The sequence below is a fragment of the Aotus nancymaae genome, unplaced genomic scaffold, assembly GCF_030222135.1.
Source record: "Aotus nancymaae isolate 86718 unplaced genomic scaffold, 86718_ANA_hifiasm-v0.15.2.pri h1tg000014l, whole genome shotgun sequence".
Classification (NCBI taxonomy): domain Eukaryota; kingdom Metazoa; phylum Chordata; class Mammalia; order Primates; family Aotidae; genus Aotus; species Aotus nancymaae.
In genome coordinates, this window is record NW_026988425.1 from 44,383,754 (window position 1) to 44,404,273 (window position 20,520).

The 20,520-nt window shown below is 34.0% G+C and overlaps 1 protein-coding gene across 1 annotated transcript in view; it reads right to left on the reverse strand.

The window, feature by feature from the left end:
• HCN1 (hyperpolarization activated cyclic nucleotide gated potassium channel 1) overlaps positions 1-20,520 on the reverse strand; it is a 388,448-nt gene that overhangs the window by 344,489 nt on the left and 23,439 nt on the right. The gene's annotated exons all lie outside the window — the stretch shown is intronic.

Genomic DNA, 20,520 nt, shown 5'->3' on the forward strand with positions numbered 1-20,520 from the left:
AATTTTGAACATGCCTATGACTACTAATTACCTTTTGAAATACTGTTATCTCAGCTTACATTAAAATTGAGAGAATATAGCTTAACTAAATTAATTGACATAACCATAATGTTATTTTTATGGGGGTTCTCTCAGTCTGTTGACGCTGTCGTTAATCAAATATTTATAGTTGGTATAGTGTCTACTTCTAAAAATGAAAAAAAAAACTAACACAACTATATAATCATGAAATGTTTCCAAGAACATGAGCTACTTTATCCTAGTCATAGGTATGCTCTTTGAGCAGGTTTGCATAAACCATATAAACTTCCATGATAAAAATGTCTGTTAACCAAGATATTTTTGTTTTACATGAGCACTCCTACTTAGACTGTTTTAGCTACATTTTGGTGAGGTATATATTCGTATAAACCTTTCAAAGTTACTATCATCTGCAATTATGAATGAATGACTCCTGAAATAAAAGTAGTAGTTGAAGAAAGAACTGTAATAAGCCCTATCTCCCCTGTTTCCAGACTCAGGATGTTGTAAAGGATAAACGTTTATCATTTTGAAGATTCCACCAGTATTTCTGTCAAAACTTATCTGTAATTTTTGAAATAAGTATACAAATACCCATGTCAGTCATACAACATGCACTGGTAGTTTAAATGAAATGATTTTGTATCTTCTTCTCACAGTGGAAATGCAAAAGGTGCCATTCAACATAATAATGACAGAGGAGAGATGTAGAGGAGGTGCAATATTGTAATAGCTATTTCACAAAGAAATGGCATCACTAAACTCTAAAATGAAACTCTGTCTACACTGAGGATTTTTCACTCCTGGGCACTCCTAACAAGTCCCTTCTGTAAGCTTCTCTCTCTGCCCTCCTCTTCAAGGCTGTTGTTCCCCTGGGTGTCACACATCTTTCATCTTCTATTCTACACAGTGCCCTTGACAAATATTATATACTCATCCGTGTCTTTAATAATTAATTTGTAACCGATGACCCCAAAAGCTTTATCTTCAGTCCATTCCTATCTTCTAAGCCTCCTAATCCTCATAATCAGCAACCCGTTAAATCTCTCTCCTGGCATATCTCACACTCATCTCAAACAGCCTGCCTAAGCTGAAACTCATAATCTCCTCTCCCACATATATTCCTCACATATCCCCTATCTCAGGGAATGGAACAACTTTATATGTGATTTGCAAGCCAGAAATCATGGAGCCATCCTAAATAACTCTTGGCCCCAAATCTACTCAAGCACATATCCCATTGCTTACCATGGCTGCTTAGTTTTCACACCTAAATGTATGTTGTTTTCATCCATTTGCACTTTACAATTCCCACTGCAGCTGTCCTCATTCGGAAAGTCTTACCAGCTGTTTTATTTAGAAACAAGTCACTTAAATTCTTTTATTTTACATTTTCTAATCTGTTCAACGAAGATTATTATAGAACCAAATGCACAGGGTTTTGTGGATTAAATGAAAAATATATGCTAATCCCAGGGCCTGGCCTATAATTGTGGCACACAATGCAGGTGACCTAGTCAGTACCCATTTACCTTTCCTCACCCACCAAAAGAAATCTAATTTTGTGAGAAGCACCCAGCAGCCTAATGAAAAATATTCATTACTATATACATCTTTGCATTTCTGTAATTAAGATAGAAGCTTTTTTCTGAAGGAAAACTAATATCCCATCCCTCAGAGCAATAGAGATAAAAAGAAAGTACCATTCATTCTTTATTACAGTAATAATGCTTATCACACCATAGCTTTTTGCTAGCAATATGTAATATAGTCTGAAGCCATTAGATATCTCAATACCAGTAGGAAGCTCTGTTAAACCCTGTAATATCCTTTTAAAGTAACATTGACTCTATTTTGTAGACAAAACCACAAGTGCTATTCTATGCTTATATAACACTGTCTTTAGTTAGCATGGATTCATTCCTTAGGTAACCAAAGAAAACACAATTATCACCTATTCTAGAAGTTCAATATACCTTCTTTAAATTAAAAAAAAATGGGTTCTTGAAAATTGACCCCATGAAAAATGTCTTACTCAATTGCCCATGAAACTTTCTTTCTAGCTCTTTACTCTAAAAATTTCTCTTAGACACCCAAGCTCCTTCTTTTCCTTAACTCTCAATTTCTATATCTCACACATTTTATTACCATATTTTTCCTATCTATCCCCACCTTCCATTCCCATTATTATTTCTCTGGTCTGGGCAGAGCTACCTTTTGCTTAAAATTCGTCATGAGTCTCCTGTCTACTCTTTCTAATCAAGTCCCACCACTCCCAAAGCAACTTACCTAACAATCAATTTGCTAGGTCAATAACCAGCAATGACTCTCTCAATTAAATGAAAACAACTTTGTCAAGGCACTCCATGATATGGCCTACTCCTGCCTTTCCAGCTTCCTCTTTTAAGAACTGAGCACAAGCATCCCATATCTTAGGCAAGAGAGCATTTGCTCATGCTTTGCCCTCATGCCTATCTAGGTACACATATAGGAGGTATGATTACTTCCATTCCACCTATCTTTCTACCTAACAGCATTCTACTTCTCCCTCAAATCCCATTCTAGCAATGAGTTTCTTAGTTTTTTGCAGGTTTTTGCTTTTGTTTTTTTTTTTTGTTGTTGTTTGTTTAGTAGACTTTATTTTTACAGTAGTTTTAGGTTCATGGCAAACTTGAGTTGAGTGTACAGAGATTTCTCATATACCCCCTGCCCCTACACATGTACAGCCCCTCCCTATTAACAACATCCACCACCATAAAAAACCATTTGTTACAACTGACAAGCCTACACTGATACCTCATTATCACCCAAAGCCCACAGTTTACATTAGGGTTCACTGTTGTTGTACATTATATGGCAAACACATAGTGACATGTACATATGTGAGTAGTTTCACTTCCCTAAAAATCACGAGCTTTTCCTATTCATCCTTGTTTCCCCTCATTTGTTAGTTTTTTTTTTTACAAACCCCAGAGAAGCATATATTCTCAACATGCTTCCTAATTTATTTTTGATTCTATTACTAATTATTTATATGTGTTTCTTCCATCATTACTGGACTTAAGTTATTTAAAGTTCAAAACTATATCATGTCTTCTATATATTTTCTGCTATAAGATAGCATCTAAGATAGCAAATGTTAAAAAATATTTATTAATTGGATTTTAAATAAAAACATAAACTTTAATGGGGGATATTTAAAGAAAACATTTTATAATAAGCCAAAGAGCCATTAACAAAGTAAATAATAATTTCTTAATTTTTTTTGCATATAAATCTGGATTTTACTTATTGAGAGTTTTTTACAACAAAATACATTAAAATAAATAAAATAGGATACAAAGAGGTTAGAAATATGCTCTTAGGTTAGATATCTAAAAAACAAAGGAGTTGTGTATTTGACACATGATTTGACATTTTGTATAATCTATCTACTTCTATTCATCCTGCCCCAGAGAAATGGTATTTGTAAAAGTACTTCGTTGGACTTTGAAGGCAGACCAGAGTTAACTGTATGATTTGGAGCAAGATACTTGGCTGCCATAAATTTCTATTTTTTTCTACTACCCTTAGAGTTACTCTGCATGAGGACTATATGCAATAGTGTATGTAAAGTGTAGCATACAGAACCTGTGTTAGAAGAGAAGCCATGACCCAAAAATGGTAGCTTGGGAGTTCTATCTTACACTGGAATCTCTGTAGTATCCTGAACAAGGTTTTCGTTCTCTACAAAGCCTGACTTCAACATTGATAGGATTCTTTACTCATTTCTCCTTCCTTATAATAAATCCCCATCAATTGAAGGGGGTGGAGAAGGAAACTGTTATGTAGAAACTTCCTTTCTCTGAAATACCAGCAAAGCAGAGAGGACACTCACTGAAAACTAATGATCTTTATAATTACAGCAAAGTCATAAACTAGGTAACTATTTTACCTTTTTAATGGAAATATATAAAATAGGCTAAATAAAATAATATTTCAAATTATAATATATTAGCACTAATAAGTATAATATTAACTACTAATAAAATAATTTTGACAGGCCACTTATTTTTTAATGTAGAACATATCTTTCTATATAGGTTTTTATAAGAGAGAAAGTGGCATTTAATCCATGATATATTAGCACCAATAAGTATAATATTAACTACTAATAAAATAATTTTGATAGGCCACTTATTATTTTAATGTAGAATGTATCTTTCTATATAGGTTTTTAGAAGAGAGTAAGTGGCATTAAATCCATGATACTAAATCAAGAAGAATTCCAAATTCAGTCATACATTTTTTTTCTCTACACACATGCATCCCTCTAATGTTTGTGGTAAGGAGAATTCCTCCTTGTTCCTGACAAAAACTTCCCACTCTTCTGAATGTCCCCAGACCCAGTTGCTTAGGATATCTGCTCTAGTTGTAACACCCTGATGTCAGACATTTCTAACCTAAAGCTTTAATGAGATTTAAATAATCAGCATACTTTACTGCTACTAAAGGTGCTTGTATTCACAATTTTCTCTAAATAGTAAATGAAAGTTCTCTTCTTCCCTCTCTCTGATGAAATAAATATTTGTTATTTACCAGAATTGAAGAAATAGAATTCCCAAAATATAAATGCTTTTGATAATTTCTCATCAAATCTAGCACCTCTTTGGCTGACATACAGACCTAGTGTGCTGCTTTTGTGAAGTCCCACTGGTTTCAAAATTAGTGGTGGTCTGGGAGATTAATAAACATCACTAGCTGCATTATAAAAGTTTGGACCATTGTATTTAGAAGAATGATCTCTTGATAACAATTATTTTCTAGATATGAAACAGGAATTAAGCACATGTTTGTAACAACTTATTTATCAATCTGCATAAATAAAATAAATACCCAGCTGGATTTAATTTTTTAATAAAAAATCAGGTCCCAAATGTTATTTAAAATTGACTCAATTTTCAATATCTAATAGCCTAATGATTAGGTACATATGTTTTGAAAAATAGCATAAAAATAACAATCTCTACATAGCCTGATATTACTTCAACAGTTGAATAAATTCCAGCTCCTTCACAGAACTCCCTTTCACCTGATCCCCATCCCAATTGGAGTTGGTCTCCTCTTGTCCCAAATGCCTATCCTAATTTCTCTACATGATTTTCAGCATCTGAGTGCATCTACTACTGAACAGTGAATACCCTGCCATAATATGATGTCAACAATAATTTAATAAAGACTGCTTAATAAGCAGTATCCAAAAATACTGTTTTAGCCCTTATTCCCAGCAAAATTAAATGCCAGTCATCTTTATACTTAAGTTACCTAGCAAATAGTATACATACTGCTGATTTCCCAATGATTAAATTCCAAATTAGTATCTGTGTTAATGAGGGTTTATTATAGCATTACACAATCCTAGTTAAAATAATTATGATCATTTGTTCTTTTGGATGATTTCAAAATTAATCAGGTAGAAGCCTTTGTTTTTTCTCAAATGGTAGAATTATGACACGTTTTTAAACTGTTTTAATCTTCTTTCTTTAGACAACAAGAACAAAGATATCATTCAAGGGGACTTACATTGTGTTATTCAAATTCACTTCAAATGAAGGCCACAAGTTTCATTTTGCAGAATCCAAACATCTGCTCCCCCCGAAATATAGCCCATGAATTATATTTCTGTAAGCCTATAGCTTTAATCAAAGGATATAGGATGGAGAAGAACTCCCTGGGCATTAAGTACATCTATTCTGCAGCATTCTATCTTTATAAGGACATGTAAATTTTCCATTTAAAAAATCCTTAATTTAAATTATTTAGAAATAATGTACAAAATAGCTCCTGGTGTTTAGATTTAGAGCTCTCCAGAAAGTTTAATTTAAAACTACTCCTTAAATTCTAAGTAGTTTTATTTGATGGACCATTGGGTGTTTTTTAAATTTTATTTCCTACTTCTAACTCTTGACAATTTATTCTTTTAAGGAAAGCAAAAATACTGTCCAGTTTTAATTTCAGATGGATTTCCCCCTCATTGCTATTGTAATTCTCCCACCACACTGCCTATTTTCAAACCACCCAGTTTATTTTTCCTCTTGCTGATAATACAAGTCACCTCCCTGTGTTTCTTGTTACTCTATAGATCTCAAAAATCTTTATTCTCTTTGTTAAGTTGTAAGCTGCCACTGCCATACATATCATTTGCATTATTGTTCCAGTTTGTGGGTGTGATGGACAGTACTGAATCAAGCACATAATTGTGCCCTTCAGTCTTTAAAATGTCCATGTTTTCTGGAAGCTTTGGAATGTGTTTATGATCCTGATTTCTAGATATAACAATTTATGTTACCGAATATTAAGGGTGCAGCATTAGGGCTATAAAGTATTAAACATTAAATAAAGTATTATCTAATAAATAAAATATTTATTAGCTAATAGACACTTTAAAGACATGGTCTTGTTTGATATTAAAACAGCCAAAGAGGTACGCAACCTTGTCTAAGTTTGAAAAGAGGAAAACCGAAACCATCTAATCAAGGACATTTCTTAAATTCTTGCAAGCAGAAAATCATGCAAATTGATTTTGAACCCAAGACCAATTTCTGTACTTTCACTCTTCCCGCCATATTCAGATAAATAATTTAAGAATTTAAGAGAATTCTTTTTTAAAATTGTATACTTAATAGAAAAGCAATGACAACTCTTACACCTATTCTTATCAGTCACCCATCTAAGCAGATAGTTTACATAATTGTTTTCACAAAAGAAGGGGAATAGGCTATGATGCTACAGGTACAGCTCAATGTCAGGCCTTTGGTCTCTACGCCTTTTGATACAGAAGCCACTAAGAGTTTGCCTACATTCCCAGAGACTCAGAGATAGCTCTCCTGTGCTTATGCCCATATAGTAGCACACAACTTCTAAACAGAGGAGCTATGAGATTGCCTGTTTCAAAAGGGATTTCTGAATTATTTCTGCCTTAGCCCGCAAAGAGATCTCACTAGTGCATTGACTAAAGTCAGTTAATATCCTCTAAATGCAAAAAAACACTTGAGAAACAAGAGTCAAATGTAGTACCAAATATTCTCTCCAAATAGCTACAATATAATAATGTCAAAAAATATGTACACAGCATGTATTGTTCTAAGTACTGTGAGAAATGTATACACAAACTATATACAAATTCTGCCCTCAAGGACCTCCAAAAAAATGAAGACCTAATATGCCTAACATGAAGCAGTTAAATATGACTAAAAGAGAATTTAAGACATGTTCCGTACATTTCACACCATAGGTACTCTGGGTTTCCAAAAGAGATAATCAATTGGTCATCTTTTAAGTAAGTTCTAGTATTAAAGAAATGTAAGGAAAGCATTTGCTAAGGAATCCTGGGGTCGCATATTTATCATGGCACAAATATTAATTTGTCAACAAACGTGCTGTTTCCTGGACTTGGCACTATGCCTCCAACTAGAACTGGATACAGCCTAATCCTCAAGAAAACATGAACAAATCAATAATGCCCTATAAAATAGTCTAAGTTCTATGATAGGCTTTATAAAGGGCACTCCTAAAAGACAAAAAGGAGAGTGATCAAGTCTTCTGTGTACGTAACAACACTGCAAACATTCATTGAGCAGTAAACCTAGTGCTAGTCCCGGGGTTACCAGAAGGAATACCAAGAGAATTAGACAAAAGGTAGAGGATAAAGGGATTAAATTGCATGAAAGTTAAAAGGTCTGGTGGCATATTTACTTTTTCAGCTAATGTTTTAGATGTTATAATATAAAATAAATCCAATGGTATCCCAAGAGTTTGCTCCTAATATATTTTCAAGTCTTTGCTTTCCCAATTAAAATGTAGGCTCATGATCACAGACAGCCAAGAATGTGATCAAATAAAATCTCAATTTAAAAAGTGTTAAGTTCTGTTTATTATTATAAATTTCATAATATATTTTTCCTTCAAAATGATATTCTAAAATAATTGATGTCTACTTATTTATTTTAATAACAAATTTTTGAAGTTAAATACTACTCATTTCTACAGATTTTGAGCCCTACAGGGATAAATAAGAATGCCATTTCCATTTAGTATATGTTCTTTTCCCTAAAACAGTATGTTTTAAGATGTTATTTGATACTTATACTGCATTGAGGTTTTCACCCACTGGCAGCTGCGTATTATCTGATGCAGCAGAATGGGTGATGTGTCAAGGAAGAAAATGATTCTACCAGGAGCATATGTTTCCAGGTCTGTAACAAATATCGAGGGTGTGTGGGCAGAGTAACATTTGCTATGGAATATTAAAGAATTAAAGACTGTGTTTCTTTAATTCTCTGAGCAATTCACATCAATCCTACAGCATACTTTAAGCAGAACTGCCAGTAGAGTGAGAAATTTTCCATCACTTAACAAATGAATCAAATGAATACCCACTCCAATTCACTACAGTACCCACAAAGAACTGTATGTATGTATGTTTCTGCATAGGTATAATAAGAAATGTTTTTGTCCTGTTTTCTTTCACCCTTTCCTTCATCATTTAGTGATACTTATTAAATCTTTTTTGCTTCAGTAGAAAATACACATATGGATGATATGATGTTCCTCAACAAACAGCAGAATCCCATCAGTAGGCAGAAGTTGCACATGCTTTTTTATGTAGGCCGGTAACTTAGAGAGACTTTTTAAATTATTTATAAATTTACTAAATTCTGCAAAAAGTTTCTGTAATTTGCACATTTTGGTTCACTTTTTAAAAGATATGACTTCTACCTTCTGGTAATTTAAGTGACAGGCTGTGTCTGGTTTCTTCAACAGCTTAAAAAGCAAACAACAAAAACAAAAAACTTGTGAAGAAATAAAATCTCAGACTTTTTTTGGTAACAGAGATAATTGGTTAAAAAAAAAGCAGAAACACAAGAATTGATCTTATATACACATCAAAAATAGCAATTCTTAAAATAATAATTTTGTTGTGTTTGCAGATTACTAACTCAAAAGTCATTATTTCAAAATCCATATGGTGTCACGTAATAACAGAAAAGATTAAAAGAGAAAATATCAACCTATAGAATATGAGAATTAAACTATGCCAAAACTCTTGGCAATTTGAAACTGATGTAAATGTCTTAATTTACATTTCTATCCAATCTGTCCAATTTCTCTGACCCTTACTCTCACTAATCCTCAACCTGATCAAGGAGCTTTAGACAGGCTAATCTAATTACTTAGCCTTCACACCTCCTTTTTAAAACGTCTTCTGCGTAACTGCTCCCTGGAACTACTCTCCAGTACTCTCCCTTCCACTTCTCTCCTCTTCTTGACATTCTCCAGGCTGAAGTGAGCTACCAACTCCCCCAGCCTAATCCCAAGGTCTCTGAGCCAGTTACTGTACTCTTTCGATTGAACTTCTGTAGCCTATGAACCTTAGAATGTGTTAAATCTAATCCCAGGACAAGCAGTGGTGCCTCCAGAATATCTATTTAGGTGAAAATGAGGGGGTGGAAAACCGGCAATATAAAAAAGGGTTTAGGAGGATTTGAAGTAAAACTGTTTCCTTAGCCATCATGCTGTTTTTGCTCAGAGTTTTAATGACTAGTCAATAAAACATAGCAATGTGTCCTAAAGATATTTATTAACATCTCATATAAGATTACAAAAACATTTGTGTGGGCATGATTTCTCATAAGCCACCCCTAGATATTTCTATATTAGGCAACAACCATGTCATTCTTCTGTTACGTTTAAAGAAAGGCCACAACCACACTACGTACATAATAAACCCAAATGAGCATTCACAGACTGAATGAAGAAATCACTCTCAGACTTGGTCAGGTGGCCTAGTAATACATTCCTTGAGTCATGTCTTTTCCTTCATATACATAAAATGCTTTGCATTTTTGTATTGTGTGTGGAAAATTGTTTTTAAAGGTCTATTTCTCCAATTACAGTAAATGTAACATGGCCAGGGATCACATATATCTCTGCTTCCCATTATATTATATCCCTACTGTCTATCTAACACAGTGTCTGCAACTACAGTGAACTCCTTAAATATCTATTGAATAAATTAGTGGATGAATATTCGCAGCTTTAATAAATAAAAACACTAAATCGTAGTCTATATGTGTCTGTTCCCTGAATATTTTATTGTTTTGGGTACCCCAATATCATGAAAATGCAGACAAGCTGGAAGATAACCAGAAAAAATCGGGGGTGATGGGTGGGAATGATTAAGGAAATGGAAAGCCTAATGTGTAAGAGAAGATTTAAAAAGTGAAATATCTAAAACTTGGTTAGATTAAAACTATGAAAAAATATGGACATATTCCACACATTTGAAGGTAAAGTGAGGACTTAGTTTGACCAGTATAGTAAGAGGGTGAGGAACAGCCATGGAACTCAGGCTGGGCTCACTGGTCCTACAAACCTCAGCTGCTTTCAAAAAATAAGCCACAAAGGTACCATAGTAAGAATACTTGTGGGCATACTTTCAACCATCAGGAGACCCTGAGGTCACCTAGTGGTTTCTCATGAGATCAGAGTTCAGGGGTTATTCTCTGACCTACAACCTCTCTCCAGAGACAGATGCTGGTCTTGGTGAGTAGAAGAAGTTGCCAGTCTCATAATTGTTTGCTGCAAAACAAATATCCAAGGGAAAGCTATTAGTTTCCTATACTATTCATTCTTTGAGTAAAAATTATATGTCAGACTTTAAAAAAAAATAAAGATACTATAGATTTACAACCCCCATCACATTGAAAACTATAGAGTTTTCCAAGAAGTTCCAAGAAAAGTAATGAGTTGAAACATTTTAAGTACTAGTACAGTGTCAGATGTACTGTAGGTTTGGGAAAATATTAGCAGAGGCTGATGACATTAACAAATTTACATTGATTTTTAAAACACGCATTGAAAGAAAATCATGCCTAGGATTAATACAAATGTTCTGCAAGTTATAAATTCAAACATCCTAGAATACTCTGAATTAAAACTTGATGAAATCTTAGAAATAAATACCTTACTAACATTATTAGTAAGGTAAACAAGATTTATAGCTCTCTTGTTATGTTCCAATTTGGTTGTCAAGCTACTGAGGCATTTTAGGAGTTTTTCAGACAATAGCCATGTTCCCAATTCGTATAAAACAACTTAGTATTCATAAAATATTTTCAGAGTATTAATTTTCATTGCATTTTATCACCAGTTCTATGAGACAAATAAAAATGTTTTGTTCATTCTATGTTTACAGATGAGAAATCTAAAACAATTAAAATGGTATGTGACTTGGCCAAGATCACTTGACTGGTTAATGGCATCTAAGATTTGGAGGGAGATTTTCTGATGGCTAACCCAGGGCTCTCTCCTGTGTAATGTCATGCATCAGATTTATTTTGTTTTTGTATTTTTACACCCCCCAAAATCAACATTTTTTTTATGTCGCAGATATAGCACAATTTCTTTATATGCCTAAGAGTAGCTTAATGAAAAATAATCTGTATTGATTATCAAAACAGATAGTTACTGATATGATTTGGCTCTGTGTTCCCACCCAAATCTTATCTCAAATTGTAATCCCCATGTGTGGAGGGAGAAATCCAGTGGGAGGCGACTGGATCATGGGGTCAGTTTCCCTTCTGCTGTTCTCATGACAGGAGGTTCTCACGAGATCTGATGGTTTAAAAGTGTGGCACCTTCTCCCTCACTCTCTCTCTCTCTCCTGCCACCATATAAGACGTGCCTTGCTTCCTCTTCACCTTCCGCCATGATTGTAGGTTTCCTGAGACCTCCCTAGCCATGTGAAATTGTGAGTCAATTAAACCTCTTTCCTTCATAAATTATCCAGTCTCAGGTAGTATTTTTAAAGCAAGTATTTTTAAAGCAGTCCGTGAAAACAGACTGACACAGTCACAAATGCAAAATTATGCATTTATCTCTAACTCCACTACAGATATGTATTACTGAAAATGCATAAGCATCCTATGTGATACATTCATAATTTGGATTTAGATGACAGCCATTTCTAAATTCTGACCTTTACAGATGTTAGAAGTCAAGCAAGTGTTATATTTTGTGACAAGAATGTGATGTAATATGCATGATGTTGATATTTGCTTTGCTATTTTCCAAATTAATTGCTCTTTCCCTTAAAATAATTATAAAAGAATAATTCTGCACTTAAGCCAAAATAGTGGTCCACTAGTATCTTGTTGTCAGTTGTATTCATGTTTATTATTGACCAAAACAAATTCCTTGGTGTTGGGGAAAAAACTTCTGAAGAACAGTAGTATGGTATAGTTGAAAGAAGACTACAATGAATGTAGAAGGGCGTATTTTTAATATTTAGTATTACCTAGACCTTATAATCTTGAGAAAATCCCCCCTGCTCTGGGTCTCTAACTCATTCCTTACAGAAAGTAAACTAAGAAAATTTCCAACAGTTTTCTCAAATCTAAAAGTTTTAGTTTGTAGAAATTAATCATGTGTCAGAGCAAGAAATTGAGAGAGTTGGAATAACTTCAAAGAAATTTAATATAAAAAAACTAACTTGCAGAAGGCAAAGAAGAAGAAATGGAGTAAGGAATCCTTATGAGAGAAAAATTGGTAAAATGTGGAATTGCATGTACTTGAAGAGAGGAAGTTGAAGGAGTCAAATATAACTCCCAGATCTTATGCCAGAAAAGCCAGGAAATGATAATCTGAACATTTTGAGAGTAGATGTGGGGGAGATCATAAGTTCAGTTTTGGAGATAATGACTTTAATATGTTTCACATTCACCCAGCAGACAACAGTTGGAACTGTAATATTCTAAAACTCAGAGGTGATGCCAGGACCAAGGAAACAGCTTTAGGAATTGTGTAGATTTGAGAACTGAACCTATACAGGAACATGAGTCTTCCAAGGGGAAAATATACGTAGAAGAAAAGATCCAAAATGGTGGTCATGAGCCAAGTCCACTCCAACAAGAAGATGGAGCAGCAAGTGAGACTGAGATGAAAATTTCTCTGAGAGAAATGTAGATAGAGATCAAACTTTTAGATTGATCATGCAAAGATAGGTTACCATTGTGAAAGCAATGGTAATGAGGTGGTACCAAAGAACAAATTGCAAACAGTGAACAATAGGTTGTGTGGAGACACATGAGATTATAGATATCATGATATTATAAACACATGTTAATGGAATGGAGCTGTTAACAAATGAAAGTCAAAGATAGGAAGGTCATAGAAAACATTTTAGAATAAGTGAAATTTGATTATTCTTTCATTTTTTTCAAAATGCGTTTATGGTGTTTCCCATCCCCCTCTGTAACTTGAATGGAGGTATAAAGTTGTTTTTTCCTTTTCAAGACTAGGAAAACCCTGATTATATTTTAAGGCTGATAGTATGGAAACTCTTAATAACAAAATAAATATGGGCTGGGCACTCTGCCTCATGCCTGTAATCCCAGCACTTTAGGAGGCCAAGGCAGGTGGATCACCTGAGGTCGGGGGTTCAAGACCACCCTGACCAACATGGAGAAACCCTGTCTCTACTAAAAATACAGAATTAGCCAGACATGCCTGTAATCCCAGCTACTCGGGAGGCTGAGGCAGGAGAATTGCTTGAACAGGGAGACAGAGGTTGCAGTGAGCTGAGATCGTGCCACTACACTCCAACTTGGGCAACAACAGCAAAACTCCATCTCAAAAAATAATAAATAAATAAATAAATATGAAGAGTAAAAATGTGAAAAATGTAGTCACAGATGAAGAGAAAAAATGAGACATTGACGAAAGTGGAGAAATTTGCTTTGAATCATAGATGTGATGTATCTGCCACACGGACAGAAGAAAAAGGAAGAAATGCAAATTTCGAAACATAGTGCAAAAAAAACCCCCAAAAAGCCAAATCTTCAAATGATGCTTTATTGGAGCTTTTCATTTTTCTTCAATAATGAAAAAAGTTAATTGCCACATTCTGAATCCAACACATTTCATATGTTTGGGAGTTAAACAACTGAAGCTAGGAGATAATTTTAATTCCTACTTCTGGTCCTGTGCTTCTTTAAAACATTGCTCCCAAAGGAGCCTATAAACATAGCAGTGCGTTTTCCTTAAGAGACGTAGGCATTAGTTCTCAAGCTCAAGGTTATTAAGAATCATCCTCAATTAGCAAATATGAAATAATTTTGGACAATGCATTTTCTAACTGGAATAATTTCTTAAATTGTCATGCCCCTACACTATTTAAATCTAAGGAAGCCTCTATTTACACTGCTGTAACATGCAAACATACATTTCTCTAATATCCAATCTATATTCAACATAAACTTTATCGCTTTAAGATCTGTCTAGCGAGAAAAAGTCATATCTTTTACAGGAAATGATTAGATCTTTCTTTTAATGCACATTTTTCAAAGGTTAGGGCCAAAAAATATACTAACATAATTCTACCACGCAATAAATTACAATTAATTTCTCCACAATAAAATATCATCTAAAATCAGTTTTTACTGAAAAAAATGTGAAGCAAACAGCACATTTTACAAAACAGATTCAAACAAAATTTCATAAATCTTAGTTACTTTATTATAGTAACTGATAAATATGGATGATAGAAAAAAGTAACAGCCTTAAAGTACATTTTAAATTATATAAATTATTTTAAATGTAACACCAAGAGCTTTAATTCCTTAAAAAAGTGGCAAAACACTAATTAGATGCATCATCAATCAGGAAACTCAAATTCTGCAGTTATTTTAGAGAAAACAAGCTTATTTTCCATATACCTTCCTTAATAGCTCCATCACCCTTGCCTACTGTTCTGTCATCATCTATTTGCTATCCTGTACCTGAAAGTCCTGTTCTTTCCAAACTCCATTACCCAAATCCCACTTGTCATTAAGGTCCAGTTCAAATGCCACCTCCCTTCATTAGCTTTCCAGAACTTTCCAGCTTGAAGTAATCACTCTGTCCTATTAAGCCTAATGTTTATTATCAGCAAGTCATGTTCAGTATGCATTAGATTATCTGACATTATATATGAATAAAGTACTATATACAGTACTATATATATTGCTATATATAATTGCTTCAACCCATCCCACACAATCCCACTAGACTGTAAGATCCTTAAGAGCAAGATTCATGACTTACTCTTGTTTGAATCTATTTCAGCCCCTACTATATGGTTATATATAGTTGCAATTCAATACTTATATGCTGAGTAAATTTTGGTAAGTGAGGACTTACCACTTTGACGACTACCAGTCCTTTGATGATTACTAGTCACATAAAATAATTATGAAGGCAGAATTTAGGAACAAAAAAACAATTTCAATTGTTGTATAACTATTTGTAGTTCACTAGTAAAATGTTATGTAAAGTGTTCCAATATAAACAATAGTTAAATATTAAGACTGAATATTTTATAAGTCTGACATGGCTCTGTTCTAAGTTACTACTCATGTAAATTGAGTTAGGACTGTCAAAAAATCTGTTATTGTTACGTTTAAAGATTTTATCTTTAAAAAGTCACTAAATGTAAGTTAGAAGATAATAGGGTTTTTTCCTCAGCTGGTTTAAAGTTTATAATCCACATAAGAAAGATATTTACTCCAAGAAAATTATTAAATCCTTTAATTAAAATCTGCATTTTGAAATGCTTTCTTTACTGAATTTCAACAATGTCATGGGGAAATGAGGGTGGCAGAGAGGAAAGAAGGAGAGAAAGAATGTTGTGGAATGTAAATTATTCAATACTGCACCTAGATGTATAAACTGATTTGACTATTGCAATGCACTTGACCAGTCAAAAAACACCAGGGGAACTGTGGATTACTAGGCTTATGCCTAAGGCAAAATGTGAACATCTTACTAAATCACATACCTACTGTGCATAAACAAAGGCTGTCTTAATTATTAGTGTATTTATGCATAAAATACTAGAAGTTATTATACTATACTCATCTACATAATTTTATTTTTAAAGTTATTAATATAATAATAATAAGCTTCAAAAGCTAGAAATTATAGTAAAAGCTTCTTTAGGCCTCAGTGAGCTTGAATAGACAGAAGGATGTTTTCAGATGCCACTTGTCTACGTTAAGTATTTGCTAGTATTTATAACTGTGTTACAAATGTTCATTCTCAGGCTATCAGTACATATATTACCAACCCAGTTTGCAATAAAGGAACTGAATTCCACTAAGAAATAAAAAAGTCGTTAGAGAATTAAGTTAAAAAAAAAAAAAGAAAAAAACACAACTGAGTAAAGTAGATTTAAAAATACTTCCTTGTTGTCTGTGTTTGGAACAGAAGGTTGCCATATTAAATAATTCAGAAATGCAAATTATGTCGTAAAAAATAAGAAAAAAATGTTATGTAAAAGATCCAATTTTTTTTTAATTGGAGAGGTTTGTAGCTTTACCTATGATCTCTGTTTCCTTGTTAATTAATTCTACTCTGGGTCTTTGGCTGCTAAAAAGTTGCTCTGTTTATCTTTCTTTTTTGAATAAACCTTTGCTTTAGAATAGTCTCAAAATTGCAGAAAATAACAAAGATAGTACAGAGTTCCCATGTATCTCATACCTAATTTCTCAATTTTTGCATGTTACATCAATCATAAATAATGAACAAATATTTATACATTATTAACTGTAGTCCATACTTTACTCTCATGTTCATACTTTTTACCTAATGTACATTCTCTATTCCAGCATGCTGTCCGGAATACCACATTACAGTTTAGTTAGTATGTCTTCTTAGCTATGCTTCATATGACACTTTTCTCAGATTATTTTTCTTCTTGATGACCTTCATAGTTTTGGGGGTACTAGTCATGTACTTTGTAAAATGACTTTAAAAATTAGGATTTGTCTGATGTTTTTCTCATGATTAGACTGAGGTTATGGCTATTGCAGAGGAATACTACAGAAGCAAAGATTACATGATATGCAGTATACATACTATCAACATGATTTATGACTGTTAATTTTGATCACTTAACTGTAATGTTACTTAGGTTTCTCAAATCATTATTTGAAAGAAATTACTATTGACAGCCTACAGGTAAGGAACGGCCCACTTCCCTGAGGGTACAACAGCTACACAAATTATTTGGAATCCCTCCCACACCATTTATTTATAGATTCAATAATTTTTATATCAGTATGATATCATAGTTACTTATATTATAGTTTGGGTTTATAACTCAATCCTAGTTTATTATTCAGTTGTTCAATTTGTCCCATCTTTGGCCACTAGAAGATCTTTAGATTTATCTTTCCAAATTTTGCCCAAGCATCCCTACTTATTAGTGGCTTTTTCAAGTAGCACAATTCTTTGCTTAGATGGATATCACAAGTGGGGGTTAGAGGTGATAAAGAAATATATTTGTCTTCAATAACGTTGTCTATAGCTACAATCAACTGATAAGACATTCTAAAACAGATCCCTTATTCAAAGGTCACAAATTTGACCTTATGCTTTCTACCACAAGAAAGGCACAGCAGAATCATTCTAGTACTAGCTTATTTCATGGATCATGATATCAAGTATACATATATGCGTCCCCAAATAATTTCCCATTATTTGTTAATTTCATATGTTAAGTAAAATCTCTTGTAATGTCTAAGGCAAAATAAATTTTTCTCTTTGACATACCAAGGCATTAAGTGAAAACCTTTTGGTTATTATACTAACTTTACATGGGATAGTTATATTTTAAAAGCTAATATTAAAATGCTAATTTTCATTGGCTTTTAGTTGCTAAGCATATGTATATATATCATATATATGCCTTTAATTAAGTTGCTTTTTACGAATTATGTAAATTAGCTCTTTGGGATAAATAACAACAATCCTAAAATCTCTCTAATACTTAATCTTACAAGGAGAACTTAGAAGTCTATATGTTTTAGGTGTCACAGAACTCTCTGAGAAGGCAGCTATCAAAATCGCTAAATAAAAGGATAATGAATAAAAAGGAAAACATTCATTCTAGGAATTTTCCATGATTGATCTTATACAGAACTTCTATCTACGTATACCTAGCATTTATTTATGATTTTATGTTAAGCTTATGTTACGAACTCTAACAAATTTTTACAAGAATGAAATAGAGAATACTTATTTTATCACACAAGTATTAATATAATGCCATTTATTAGATACAACTTAAGAAAATATGTGTCCTCTCCTATAACGTAAAGTTTAATATTAACTGTATTTTCAGTCGTTATACATAAATTGGAAGCCAATTTTATCAATTTACAAGATTTTTCAATATCATAAATGCTGAATGTTTTATTATTTTAGAGCACAATAAAAAAATTTCTAGAATTAAAAATAAGAAAGTACAGAATAAATGTATCTTCAATAAGACATGCATGGGCTGGGTGTAGTGGCTCACTCCTGTAATACTAACACTTTGGAAGGCTGAGGTAGGAGGATTGCTAGAAGGAAATCAGCAGTTCTAGGCCAGCCTGGTCAACATAACAAGACCCTATCTCTATAAAAATTTTTAAAAATTAAAAATAAAAATAATAAGATATGTATGCATATATAAGTACTTACTATATGTTGTAAGTAGGTGTCACAAAAAACTTCAGGGTTCTCAACTATTGCTACTTGGAAAATATATATGAGTGGCAATACAATTTCCTTGAAAATATAATTTGATGACCTTGCTGGAACGAGATTCTCACTGTTACTCTCAATTTTATCATATATATCTTGTAAGAAGCATATTACCACATACTTACAGATAATGTGTAGAACCCATCTTATATCAAGTCTGATAGTAGCTTGGCTCCCAATTCAGATGTGGCATGAGATCAACTTTTGTCCCTTAAGATATCCTAGACCAGCCAAGTCCTTTCTCTCATTCTCTCTGCTAGTCACATTATATCTAATACTCATCCAAACCTTTGTTGGATGTTCCTTCCCTAAACATACTAGATCTCATGATGGGAATTATCCAGAACACTCATTCTCTAGCCCCACTGAGTCACTAGTGATCCGTCATTCAAACATATCCAAAAGCCAAAAATCTATATTTACAAACAAAGGTCTCTTCAAGGCTGTCCAACAAATGGTAAAAGAAGGTGAAATAGGCCAGAAAAATAATCCTTTGGCACATTGTAAAGTTCCTCTTGGGGAACAGCAAACCAGTCATTACCCAGGTGAGGACTGGCAAATGGACTTTACCCATATGCCTAAGCCTTGGGGATATCAATATCTGCTAGTATGTTTAGATACTTACACAAACTGGGTTGAGGCTTTCCCCTATAGAACAACAACAAAAAAAGCCCAAGATGTAATAAAAGTCCTGATTAATGAAATAATCCCTAGATTCAGACTCCCTCGCTGTCTTCAAAGCGATAAAGGCCTTGCCCTCAAAGTTGCAGTGATCCAAGGAATTTCCAGGACATTTAGAATACAGCATCATCTCCACTGTGCTTGGAGGCTTCAGTCCTCAGGGAAAGTGGAAAAGATGAATGAAATTCTTAAGAGACACCTAACCAAAATGGGACAGGAAACCCACTGCCCGTGGCCTTCTCTATTACCAATAGCACTCTTAAGGTCTCAAAACTCGCCTCACAAAATAGGACTCAGCCCCTATGAGATGCTTTATGTATGGCCCTTTCTTACTAATGAACTCGTATTAGAGAAGGAAACAGCAGATCTGATAAAAGATATAGCCTCCTTGGCTAAGTACCAACAGGCTCTTAGGACCTTACCTGAAGGACACTCTAGGGAAAAAGGGAAAGAGTTGTTCTGCCCTGGAGACTTGGTGCTTGTTAAATTTCTCCCCTCAGAATCTCCCTCTCTAGGCCCATCTTGGGAAGGGTCGTTTTCGGTTATTCTGTCTACCCCGATGGCAGTTAAGGTGGTGGGAATTGACTCCTGGATTCAACACACTCAGCTCAAGCCTTGGACACCTCCTGAAGAAAATCATAGGCCCTCCACTCCACAGCCTGATTCCAGGAGATGACCCTTCGTACACCTGTGAGCCATTAAAGGATCTACATTTGCTCTTCCGACAAAATCACCAGGAAACTACTCACAAGTCTAACTTACATCCTGGCATTAACAGAACTATCACTCTTAACTTTACTACCTGTGACTGGACTCTATGTGATTGCCCCTATGGATTGGCCTAATAGCATTCCTCCTCTCCTTCCTAGTGCCCCCTCCCCATGAAAATGTACACCTACTCTCAGGTGCAGAGTCTTCTCTTGCCAAGGCCACGCCATACTCAAACCCCAATTATTCCTTCCACTGGTAGGGGAGGGGGGCCCGGAATGATAGGAAAACTGGCATTGGAAAAGTTACTACCTCTATTCAGTTACTATAAGCTATTTCAGGAGCTAAACAATAACATGAAAAATGTTGCTAATATTCTCTGCAAAAGCAGCTTAACTCTTTAGCTGCTGTAGCACTTCAGAATAGAAGGGCCCTGAATCTGTTAACAGCAGAGAAAAAGGAACCTCTCTCTTTCTAGAAAAATGCTGCTACTTTATAAACTAC